Consider the following 12,029-nt stretch of genomic DNA (forward strand, 5'->3'; position numbering starts at 1 on the left):
TACTGATTTACAGGTTGAGAAAAGAGTGTCTGTACATCTGGTGCTTAGATTATCCACAAATACAAAGTTTGTTTTTAAAGTTATAAGATACAGATAGTGCATAATCAGCAGTAACCCAAATTTAGGTGAGTAAATTTAAGAATACTGTTTAGATATTAGCATCCAAGTAGTCAGGTACGTCGCTCATGAAACGGTATAAAGAGAGTTGGTTGTGGAAAGCACATATATCAATGAGTGGAGGGTGGGTAATTGAGTATATAATAAATAATCTCAGTAATAATATAATAAATATAAATAATATAATAAATAATCTCAGTAATTGAGAACGAGGGTGGGTTGTCCATTTAGAAACATTCTGCACTGCATTGTAAGCCCAGGGATGCAGGGTTAGAGACGCCCTGTTTCCAAGCCTGTGTTGAGCAACCAGGTTGCATTGCAAACCCCGGTTCACAATTGCTGGAGCCGGGCCTCCTAGCCGTGCTAACGTGTCCATCCTGCAGGGCCCAGACCTTCTGACTCAGGCCAGTGGCTGGAGCTGAATCCACACTGGTCTGGACCAGGGCCACAGGGCGACTTGGGCTCTGACCCCCAGCAGGCTCCTAGGACCCGGGTCCTGAGCGCTTGCTGACCCGAGTGGGCCTGATTTGTGTGCGGAGGGGGCTTGGGTTCCAACCTAAGCCCGGGTCAGGCTTGGCCTGCAGCGTGGCCACCCCAGGGCCCACAGGGCGGCGCTCGGCTGCCGCGGCCCCCGCCCCCTGACTGCAAGGGGGGGCAGCCCTCAGGCGGGACCGAACTCCCGGAGGCGGAGCCCGCCGGGCTCCCCGCCTCCGCCCCATTGGCCAGGGCCGCCCGGCGTCACCGCTTCCGGCCCCGCCCCCGCGGGCAGCTGTGCCACACCTGGCTGCAAAGTTTCCTCGCCCGCCGCGACTTGTCCTGTCCCGTCCCGTGCGTGCGAGCGGAGCCCGCGGGCGCGACTCCTCCTGCGGCGGCCTCCGCCCCTTGCCCCCGGGGATTACAGCAGGAGCGGCCCCGGGGCCGTCTGTGGCGTGGGCGCTGGCCCGGGGGAGGCATGGTCTGATCCGGAGCCCGGGCGCCGCTTTGGGTCCGTTGCAGCCGCAGCAGGCGGTGCCCGCGATGGCGCGCCAGGTGTGAGGGAGGCGCGAGAAGAGGTAAGGCCCCCTCCCCGCCCCCCCCAGGTCCTTGCATGGGTCCGCTCCTGTGTCTCTTTCTCCTCCGCCCCCCTACATTCCGCCCCAGCCATGGGTTTTCCGTTCATGTGTCATTATTCAAAGTTGTGGTGTTATTTCCCCCCCCCCTCCCCACGCACGCACCTAAACACACACCTACGCACACTTGGATTGCCGGCCTGCGGCGTGGCTGTGTCCCCTGGGAGGGAACTGGCTGCACGAATAATGAAAAGCAGCGGCTGCTGGAAGGCCTGGGGCGCATTCGGGAGCACTCGGGGCGCTTGTTCGGTCCCGAGCCGCGGTGACCCTGACGATGAGAAGTGCATCTCCGCGTGTTCTGCGGGGCAGGGCTGTTAAACTTCTGGAGCTCTGCGGAGCCTTTCAGGTGGGCGCCTCTGATGGAGGCAGGGCGCAGTTCTCCATCCACCGAAGTTTCCCACCCCTCCTTTCTTCCAAGAGCGGCGTAGGGTTTGGTGATGAGATGTTGCTTTAATTTTTCCAGTCTTGCTAGTGAGATCACTGTATATTTTCCCCTATAAGTAACTTAATTTTTTTTTTTAATCTGTTCGATCTATCTGAAAAGTTGTGTGGAATCTGCAAAGCGCTGCTAAGACTGTCAGAGGTCTGGGGGGAGTGGAGAAAGGCACAGAAATGCCCATGTAAAATTGCGTTCTCTTTCTGTATACAAGCCTGGCTGGTCTGATCTCTTTGTTGCAGGGACCCTATCTTTGTTTTGTGTTTTGTACAGCGCCTAGCACTATGGGATCCTGATCCATAACTGATCTTTCCCTGTTTGGAGACGTCGAAAATAGAATTCTAGGTCACCACAGAACTGTATCATGTTCGTGGGGGTGGAGGGGCAGAAGGAGAGGCCCCGAGATAGAACAGCTGCTTCTGCTGGGCTGAGAGTATAGTTGGATAGGTTAACAATATTGCTAGGTGATCTGATGAAGTGAGCTGTAGCTCACGAAAGCTTATGCTCTAATAAATTGGTTAGTCTCTAAGGTGCCACAAGTACTCCTTTTCTTGATCCATAACTGGGGCTTCTAGGCTCTACTGAAATAGGAATAATAATTCATGAGCCATAGGCCAAATTAATCTATTTTAGGCAACAACAGGATTGTTAGAGGAATGTATGCAATCATTGGGCCAAATGCAACCCCAGTGTAACTCTATTACCCTTTGCAGTCATTTGGTCCCTGATGATTTATCATAATAAGTGTACAAGTCCCTTTGTAAAGCATGCGAGCAGGCAGGGCTCCCTGCTCCAAACACCTGTTAATGTAAAGGTCTGATTCCTCAAGTCCAATGTGTGTGTGTAAAGTCCATTGACATCAGAGAGCATTCCCCATGCAGAGGGCTTGCAGAGTCTGACAAGTTCAGTGCAGCTACAGTTCAGCCACAGAAGAAGCTCTGAGGTATAGTCAATGAGAGGGGTCAGTGGAGGAGGATTTGCGGCAGGCGTGGGTTTGAAGGAGGGATTTGTAGGAAGACAGGCTATTTGGCACAAGGAAACTGTTCCAAGTGTGGGGGTGTGGCTTGAGCGAAAGTCATTGCAAGCGAGTAGAGCTGGGAAATATGACATGGGTTTCCCTCTCCACCCAGTTATATTTGAGCAGATTACAGCACAGAATCACTGTAGAATCATGAGTTGTGCCATGTTACAACATACAGGTTGATGTTGCAGGAGAGTTTATTTTGCTAGCACCAAACTTGAGACAGACTGGGCTGGACTGAGAGACGATGTGTGAGGGGCTAGAAGTTCATGCCAATACGTAGGTGTGAGTCTGAGGAAATATAAATTGGTGTATTATGTAAATAGAATAAGGTGTATATCTCACTAGCTAGATAAACCTCTGAATTTGTCCCACCTTCACTGAGTTTTCTGATGAGGTCCTCTTCCTCCTTATGTTTTAAAAGGGATCATTATCTGGTGTTATTTTGCACATAGACCTGACCCTAGTTCATTGCAAGTCAGAGATTGCCTGCAGGAGGAGTTTTGCCTGAGTAAGGACAGAAAGCCAAATGCTCCCTTCCCCTTTTGCAAGTGCAGAGCAGAGGATGTGGCTGAGGATTGCGGAGCTGTGCAGTCCTAGAAGGAAGCAGGGTCCTGGAAGTATTGTAGAGGAACAAGACTTGGCCTCCGGCAGAGTTCCTAGGGTCTGTGAAGATTTTGGGTGATCCAAGGTTTTTTTCCTGGGTTAACCCACCTGCCTGGTCCATGGAGGACAAGGAGTAGCATCCTGGCTGAATGGGTGGTAACTTGCTGAGTTTCCAGTCCCCTATACACAGCTTGCCACAGCTCTAGGCGGGAGCTTAGTTTAGGCAAAGAGAAGCGTAGAACTGATGCCTAAGAACGTTTCTGCATTCTCAAGTTCTGCAGGAGTTGAACTCCTCTGCAGCTTTGCAGATGCTTAGCTGTATTCATAAGGAATTTAGGGCTGAGGCGCTGTGTTATCCAGACCCCTGGATTTTATACTGGTTTCAGGTCTGCCCTGAGCCATTTGCAGAACTGGAGTTCATCTGTACAGTACTGCACAGTCTATTGCATTTACAGAGGCTTGATCACTTCTGAAAGAACCTCTGTTGGTGCTAGAATGCATGGTTGGGTTGGCCAGTCTGTTAGGTTGTGGATTTAAAGGCTCTTTTATATGTTTCATCTCTAAAATGGTTTCAGTGCCTTTAGGTTTTTCCATGCGACTTAGTTTCCCATTCGAAACCCACAGCCACACTGTGTAAACATCCTAATAGGAGGGCTTGGTTTTTTTCTTTCCCTTTAAGGCAGTGAGAGGAGGTGCATCCTCCCATACAGACACAGCCTGGAACCTGGACTGGGGGGACTGCCAGCCGGGCAAGTGGGTCTACTTTGCTAGTAGCCAGTAGATTAGGGTAAAGCCTAAGGAATGTGCTGCCTCCTCTATCCCGTCCAAAGTGCTCATGTTGTCTGCTGCTGACGGGCATTATTGTGTTGTTTGACAGGCTTGAAATAAGTCCTGAATCTGCACTCAAAGCTTGCCCCCCACCCCAAGGCAATGAGGTATGAAGGGTTATTCTACCTATCTGGGCCTCCCCAGGACTCTGCGTGCTGACTCTGGGGACACAGAGAAGAGACAGACTCACCCCTCCTTCCTACTCCTGTGCGGGTTAGCAGGACGCAGGGACCAGGCAGGAAGGGGTTAAGGGCTTTGAGTTCCAGTTGACTTGCCCCTCCACCCACGACACACCCTAGGTTCTTAACTCTTTACTGACCAGTGCTTGAAACCTGCTGCAAACCCCAGAAGGGGTGGGGTTTTAAAGCCACTCTTCTCCAGTGACTTCAGCAGCCTCTTGCCACCTCTGGGTGGGGGGGTTTCAAAGTGGGACCAGGATTTGGGTGTAATGTTGTCAAGCCTTGGTGTGAGTATACTCGGTCCAAGTATCTCAGTGTCTTTTTTCCCCCCACCTACCTCCCAGATACCTATTAAATTACAAACTTAGAACAAAAAAAAATGTACAGAATGTCTGCTGTGTACCACACAGATGGAAAAATCATTTATGTAAGGATGAAGAGTGGAAAATATGGAATTCAGCTTGGATACTTTTTATTTCTCTCTGAGACCTCAAACACTATTCAGGCTTCCCAGAAAACTATACATGACCTACTTATCCTGAGTCTAGCGGTGTATGGATTTACTGTGAACCTCTGCTTTTTTTTTGTTTAAAGCAACACAAGATGAAATGACTAATCCTGCTGTCTTTGTGAATCCCTTAAGGAAAGCATCAAAGGAATAATATGGCTTGCAGCTGTAAGGCCTGAGTTACACGTTGTGGCCGAGCAGTTAGTTGGCTACAGGACTTCACACCTGCTGCTCAGCAGTGCTTGCCAGCCAAGCTTGTGTTTCTTTTGTTGCAATCATCTGTATTGAACAAGTGTCGGTTTTCAGAGCTCTCCACATGGCTTAAGTGCTGCCATAAAAAATAAGATGGCGGAAAGCTCTGTGTTCCTGCCGCCCACCCCCGCACGACTTGACAGATATTTGAGCCTGCACCTAGTATTACATACTGTAAAGAGATCGGGATGGTGAGCCAATGGGATTGTCAGACTGGCTGACCTTTACTAAGGTTTCAGAGGAACAGCCGTGTTAGTCTGTATTCGCAAAAAGAAAAGGAGGACTTGTGGCACCTTAGAGACTAACCAATTTATTTGAGCATGAGCTTTCGTGAGCTACAGCTCACTTCATCAGATGTTTACCGTGGAAACTGCAGCAGACTTTATATACACACAGAAATCATGAAACAATACCTCCTCCCACCCCACTGTCCTGCTGGTAATAGCTTATCTAAAGTGGGGCTGTATAAGGAGTGGGAGTGGGGACGCCTGGGTTCTCGTCTTGAGTGTGCCATTTAGTGACAGCTCTTCTGTGGCTTAGTTTCCCTCTCTTTAAAATGGTAATGGTGATACTTAGCACAGGGTGCTGCGAGGCTCAGCTAGAGAAAGTTGCAAAACGCTCTGAGATCCTTGGATGAAAGTCCCCATAGGAGTGCAAAATATTCTCTGTCCTGTAGAGTAAAATCTCTTCTATTTGTGGTCTGAGACAGTGCCCATGAGTGTGGAATCAGTGTGGCTTCTAGTGATGCCTAAAGCATTCTGACTGACTAAGTTGTATATAGAAAAGGAGTACTTGTGGCACCTTAGAGACTAACCAATTTATTAGAGCATAAGCTTTCGTGAGCTACAGCTCACTTCATCAGATGCATATCGTGGAAACTGCAGCAGACCTGATGAATGCATCTGATGAAGTGAGCTGTAGCTCACGAAAGCTTATGCTCTAATAAATTGGTTAGTCTCTAAGGTGCCACAAGTACTCCTTTTCTTTTTGCGAATACAGACTAACACGGCTGTTACTCTGAAATCTGTAAGTTGTATATGTGGTTCAGTCTCCATTCCTTTCCCTAGAAGGGAAAAGAAGATTCCTCTTCTGTTTGGGAGGGCAGTTGTCTGTGTTTGTTTGGGTGGTTTTTTTTTAATCTCTGCCTGCTCCTGTGGCTCTCTTAAAGTCTAACATTGCGATTGGACAACAGTGTGATGTTAATAATGTTCAACCACCAAATCACTGTGACCCCACTCTGACCTTTAGTAATAATACAAGGACTTTAACTGGTTAAGACCTTTTAAATCGGTACCCAGGGCTGCTTCTGTTGGAGTCGGTGACAAAGTGCTGATTGCAGAAGTGCAGTCACCCTAGAGACTGGAGGGGCAGGGAGGCTGGCAGGAGTGCAAATGCTTGAGCTTTGTAAGAGCAATACGAGACATCAGTTGGATAGTGAGCAGTTGGTGGGGGACGTATGCTCCCCACTCCCCATTAGCTGCATCTATGGCTCACTGATTTCAGTGGGAGTAGGATTGGACCCTAGGAATGCAGCATGCAAATTGTCACATTTTATTATAAGGTTGGCCGAGCTGTGCCTGATGTCGCTCAGTGAGTTCCTTTCCTGGGGGAATACAGACAATCCTCATTGATACACACGGCTTGTTACTCGCAGGGCCAGCTGGGTGAACAGCTCCTTGTGCAAGGAGTCCCACTGAAGTCAACGGCAGTACTGGTGTGAGGAATTGCCCTGCTGTTGAGGGAAGGGCTTCACCATCTGGCCTTAAAACTTCCCACTGGCTCATCTTCCCCAGCAGCCGCGGTGGCAGGATCACAGATGCAGACAAGATGCTGGTGGCGGCTGGCATTTTAAGCACCATCTCACCTCGACCTGCTCTAAAAATGCTGGACGACGTGGTGTCGGGAGCCCGGTGTACAGTAGCACTACTGCTGTGGTACCACTAAAACAGAGACTGCAGCAGTAGGAAAACTTGGGGCAAAAAACAGTCTGACCTCCTTGTCCAGTTCTTACTCAGCAAATCGCCCTGGAGCAGTCCGGACGGAGCAAGGATTCCACACTGGGGCTGTCGTAGTTAGAATGAGGAGAAGTTTGTCAGTTGAATTTAAGCCCTCCCATTCTACATGCTGTGGACTGGGGAGATAGAGGTAGCCCAAGGAGGAGAAGCAGTGGCAGTGAGGAAGGAGGGTGGAGCTGAGCTGGGAGTTTGGCTCAGTGCCCCACGCAGCTGCCCAGGCTAGGTTCAACTGGTAGCGTGTGCAGAGGGTAGTGAAAAAGGACCTGATTCTGGAAAGGGTGGGGCCACATATGGTATTAAGCAGGCATGACACCCAGTAATAAGTGTATGCAGGATCAGGCCCTACGAAGGGATGGACAAATCTGCCCAGCCCCGGGAGGGGATTGGAGGCCAAATGATTCTGTCCAGGGGCAGGCAGCCTGGAGTGTTTTATAGCTATTGGGGCATGGAAGTTGCACCTTTAAAATAAGGAAAGAGGGGAGGTGTCCATGGACTAGGCAATGTAGCTAGTAGTGTGAGATTTTCTAGTTGTTAGGAAAGGGGCATCTTATGATCCTGGACCTACCTGCTCTGGGAAAGGGGTCAGTGCTTTGACAAGTCCTCTTACAAACCTCACAGAACCCAGCACTGATGAAATGTGCTAGCCTGACGGTGGCAGAGAGGGAAGCCTCTGGAGTATCCAGAGACCAATAGGTCTAGGATGGGTAGCAGCTGTGCAAGCTTTCCCCACGGTGACCCTTACCCCTGCCCTGGAGGGACTGTTGTGTGAAGGTGAGTTGAGGTGCCACATCCCAGCCTTTGTACTTGGACCCTTGCTAGCACTCTTAGCTACTAGTTAGTCCCAGTTGGGGTAGGTCTGTTGGGGCCACTTGTTCACTGGGAGATTTGTTGAGACCTACCAGACTCATCATAGTACATGTAAGCTACTGAATAGTGAGTTGTTTTGATATTGCTGTGTGTGTTGGTTACACAGTGCAAGAGTAGTGCATGGCACTTGGCACACCATGGGTCAGCTACTCAGATGGTGTAAATCATTATAGCTCCTTTGATTTACACCACGACTTACACTGAGGATCTGAATCCAGACAGATTCCCTGCCCTAAGCAGCTTACAATGGAAGTTAGGACTAGAACAACCATGGGAGATGATAATGCAGAGATGTGACTGTCCTGGCTTTCAGAGGTGCTACGTCTCCTCTTACCCCCCACTTGGTCTCTGAGTACACTACAGGGGGCTAGTTTTTGATCTGTTAAAGTCCAATGAATTGAGGCCTGGTTACCTCCAAGATCATCTCTTGTGATCAGCAGAGGTGCTTGAGCTAACAGCCTTCTTTAAAAGAGAAAAGGTTGCTTGCTAGAAGAGAGTTCTTGATTCTGGAACTTGCCCTGATAACCTTTAGGGCATGCTACAAAGTCTTATTTTTCACCACTGCCCCCCGCACAGCCTCTCTGCAGGGGATGAGCTGGATAATACAGGTTGGCCAAATTGGAGATAGTGCCAATAAGCCTCCAAATCTGGGAACGTGCCACTCTGAGTGGTTTTTGCGGGCTGCTTAGATTGAACACAAACCATAGATGAGACACAGAGTCCTTGGGGAAAGGCCCATTGAATAAATCAATGCACAGATAGATAGTTGCCATTGTGCATGACCCAGATTCTGTCTTTGCATTTGCATGGTTCCCATGGACTTGCTGAATGTGCCCAGCCCTTTCTGTTTTATATTGTACGGGTTCCTATACCATGCTCATCAGTGTATATCTGAGTGCCTTCCAGCCGTGTAATGAGCCACGTGAGTAACATCTGTCCCGTGTTTGGTCTCTCCCCCACTGCCCAGGGGGAGAAGTACGTGCAGAGGTGTGTCTTGTTTTTCAGTTTTTAAATCTGTTTGCCAGGACGGAATGGAGTCTCCTAGCCAACCAGAGATGGTAGGGAGCGTTGCCTACACTTTTGTGGGAGCCCACGCCCCAACACACATGCCTCCAAAGGCAGCGTCTGTGGCAAATTTCCAGAGAGCTCAGCAGTGGGGACTGGCAGAAGCCCGCCCTTCTAAGCTGTGTCACTGAACATCCCCTCAACTTCCCCTCCCCTCTTTGGCCAGATTCAGGTGTGTCGTTGGTAGGCTATGAAGGAGTCCTCTTCTGCAGCCCCTCTCATTCAGAGATGGGAAGAGGGAAGACTTCATGCAAAGACGGACTGACCCCTGAGGGGCACAGGCAAAACGTCTGCGTATCTCTGCTGTTTATCTCTAGTTTGAGTCTGGGAAGCATCAGTAGATGGAATCTAGTTCTTTCTAAGCCCACGGTGTGGGAAGCTTATGGCCATTTGCCGCAACATTGCGGGGCTTGACAAATTTATGAGATCTTTGCTAGTCAGAAGAATAAATCTGCTAGCCAGGGACTGATTAAACAATAGTGTGTGAGTCGGGGGGCCACCGGTGAGGTTCATAGGTCGTGCCCTGTTGAGAGGCCCGTTTCACCAACAGCAGCTGATGGGAAGGTGCTGAGATTCCTACAAGGCTGATGCCTCTGGTCTCTGCTTTTGAATCAGGTTCAGGCTAGCAGGAGTCTGGTAACGTGGAGCCATACTCCGGCTTGTGGAATAGGATATGGTATTGTCTCTTTCCTTCTCCTCCTCCCCATCCTTAGCCTCCCCTCGGCTGCTACGGAAGGTGATGTTTGGGTCTGGACTGGGTATGGACTTGGGTTTTGTGCTCAGCTTTGAGGGTAAATCAAGGCTAACGTTCAGGTCTGGCTATCCGGGTGAGGCTTGAACCAGCACCAGGAAATGACACTGCTCCCTGTTTAGGATCTATCCTGGAGCCAGAACTGATGGGGCAGGAATGGATCTGGGATGCTAGGGTATTTGGGCCAAAATTCTGTTTTTGTTTCTAAACAGATGGTCCAATTTGCTTTTTTAAAAATAAAATGTAGAGAATCCATGTGTGTGTGTGTGTGTGTGTGTGTGTGTGTGTGTGAAAAGTCAGTTGCTTACCTGGCATTACCAAAGCAAGGAGATGTTGCTTCCCCTGACTCATGAAATGCACTGTAGGCTCTTCTAAGAATGGGTGAGCTCATTATTTTGGCTTGGACTTGGCATCTGGTTTCCTTGGCAATCTTGGTGGGCGGGGAGAGGGGAGACTTCTAGGGAGGATGGGGCTGCAGGAATGGATTTCCAAAGTTGTTTCTTTGCATGAGTGTTGTGAAATCTTGGACTTGGCTAGGGTAAAACACAGAAGGTTTTGTGCATCACTAACTTTATGGAAAGGCTTGTAGATTTCAGATCTCTAGATTTCTTAGGGTTTGTCTACATTTAAAATACTACAGCAGCACCCCTGTAGTGTTTCAGTGTAGACACTACCTATGCCGATGAGGAGAGAGTCTCTCTTGTTGACATAGGTAATCCACCTCCCCGCGAGGTGGTAGTTAAGTTGAGAGAAGAACTCTTCCATTGACCTTGTGCTGCCTACACAGAGAGTTAGGTGAAAAATCCACACCCCAAAGAGATATAGCTCTACCAATGTAAATTCCTAGTGTAGACCAGTGTGTCTTATTTATTGACGCTGTGTCTTACTCGGCAGGGGGCTAATACTAGATAACATGATGGAACTGGATCCCGTATGTTCCAAACAGTTGTTGTGATTTAGGCAATTAATTGAAGAAAGGTAGAGAAGCAATTTTTATTTCTTTATTTAGAAAATCTACCAATCGCAGATCATGCGGAAACAGCAAATAAAATCCCAGCAGTATGGATTCAAATAAAATGTTTGCTGAAATATGAGATGGCTGGTTTTAGCAGATTGTAAGAAGAAGCTGTATCAACACACAGTATGGGAGACTAGCAAAAGGATTTAGTTTATTTTCTGCAGTGTTGGGTTAGTACATTGCTCAGTTCCTTCTCTGTGAGTATATAAGGCCTGATTTTCTTTAGTGTAAATCAAAAGTGACACCACTGCAGTCAGGCAAGTTAAACTGGAGTAAGACTAGCATGAGAGGAGAATCAAGGCTATAATATTTGCATGATATTCTGGACTGTGAAGAGTCCCAAAATTCTTTATGAACCTTACAAACTGGATTCTCTTCAGCAGCCAGCGGACTGCAGCTACCTCTGGAGTGGAAGATCAGCTGGTTAACAGAGCCTAGCAACACATCTTAGGGCTGGAAGTGAGGCTAAAATAGGGAAAGAAGAAGTTAAAAATTACTTAGACAAGTTAGAGGTCTTTGTCATCAGGGCCTGATGAAATACATCCTACTCGAGGAACTGATTGAGGAGGTATCTGAGCCATTAGTGATCCTCTTTGAAAAGTTGTGGAAGATGGGAGAGATTCCAGAGGACTGGAAAAGGGCAAATGTAGTGCCCAGCTATAAAAAGGGAAATAAGGACAACCCAGGGAATTACAGACCAGTCATCTTAACTTTCTTAATCTGGAAAGATAATGGAGCGAATAATTAAGCAATCTATTTGTAAACATCTAGAAAATAAGTCAGCATGGATTTCTCAAGAACAAATCATGTCAAACCAACCTAGTAGCTTTCTTTGACAGGTAACAAGCCTTATGGGTTGGGGAGGGGGGAGGAGGAGGAAGTGGTAGATGTGGTATATCTTGACTTTAATAAGTCTTCTGATACTGTCTCGCATGACCTTCTCATAAACAAACTAGGGAAATGCAACCTAGACGGAGCTACTATAAGGTGCATGCATAGGTGGTTGGAAAACTGTTCCCAGAGGGTAGTTATCAGTGGTTCACAGTCAAGCTGGAAGGGCATATTGAGCAGGGTCCTGCAGAGATCAGTTCTGGGTCCGGTTCTGTTCAATATCTTCATCAATGATTTAGATAATGGCATAGAGAGTAAGCTGATAAAATTTGCGGATGATACCGAGCCGGGAGGGGTTGCAAATGCTTTGGAAGACAGGATTAAAGCTCAAAATGATCTGGACAAACTGGAGAAGTGGTCTGAAGA

The 12,029-nt window shown here is 48.3% G+C and overlaps 1 protein-coding gene across 8 annotated transcripts in view; it reads left to right on the forward strand.

The window, feature by feature from the left end:
• The first annotated feature begins 896 nt into the window (after positions 1–896).
• Positions 897–12,029, forward strand: part of LOC140907834 (mitogen-activated protein kinase kinase kinase 3-like) — a 122,043-nt gene continuing 110,910 nt past the window's right edge. For 7 of the 8 annotated variants that reach the window (XM_073334715.1, XM_073334717.1, XM_073334716.1 and 4 more), the window contains exon 1: positions 897–1,169. The gene's annotated coding sequence lies outside the window, so the exon portion shown is untranslated. Of the gene's footprint in view, positions 1,170–1,515; positions 1,573–12,029 lie in introns of those variants that run through there. The other variant, XM_073334712.1, reaches the window with a different exon arrangement.

This window comes from Lepidochelys kempii, chromosome 2 (genome assembly GCF_965140265.1).
Source record: "Lepidochelys kempii isolate rLepKem1 chromosome 2, rLepKem1.hap2, whole genome shotgun sequence".
Classification (NCBI taxonomy): Eukaryota; Metazoa; Chordata; order Testudines; family Cheloniidae; genus Lepidochelys; species Lepidochelys kempii.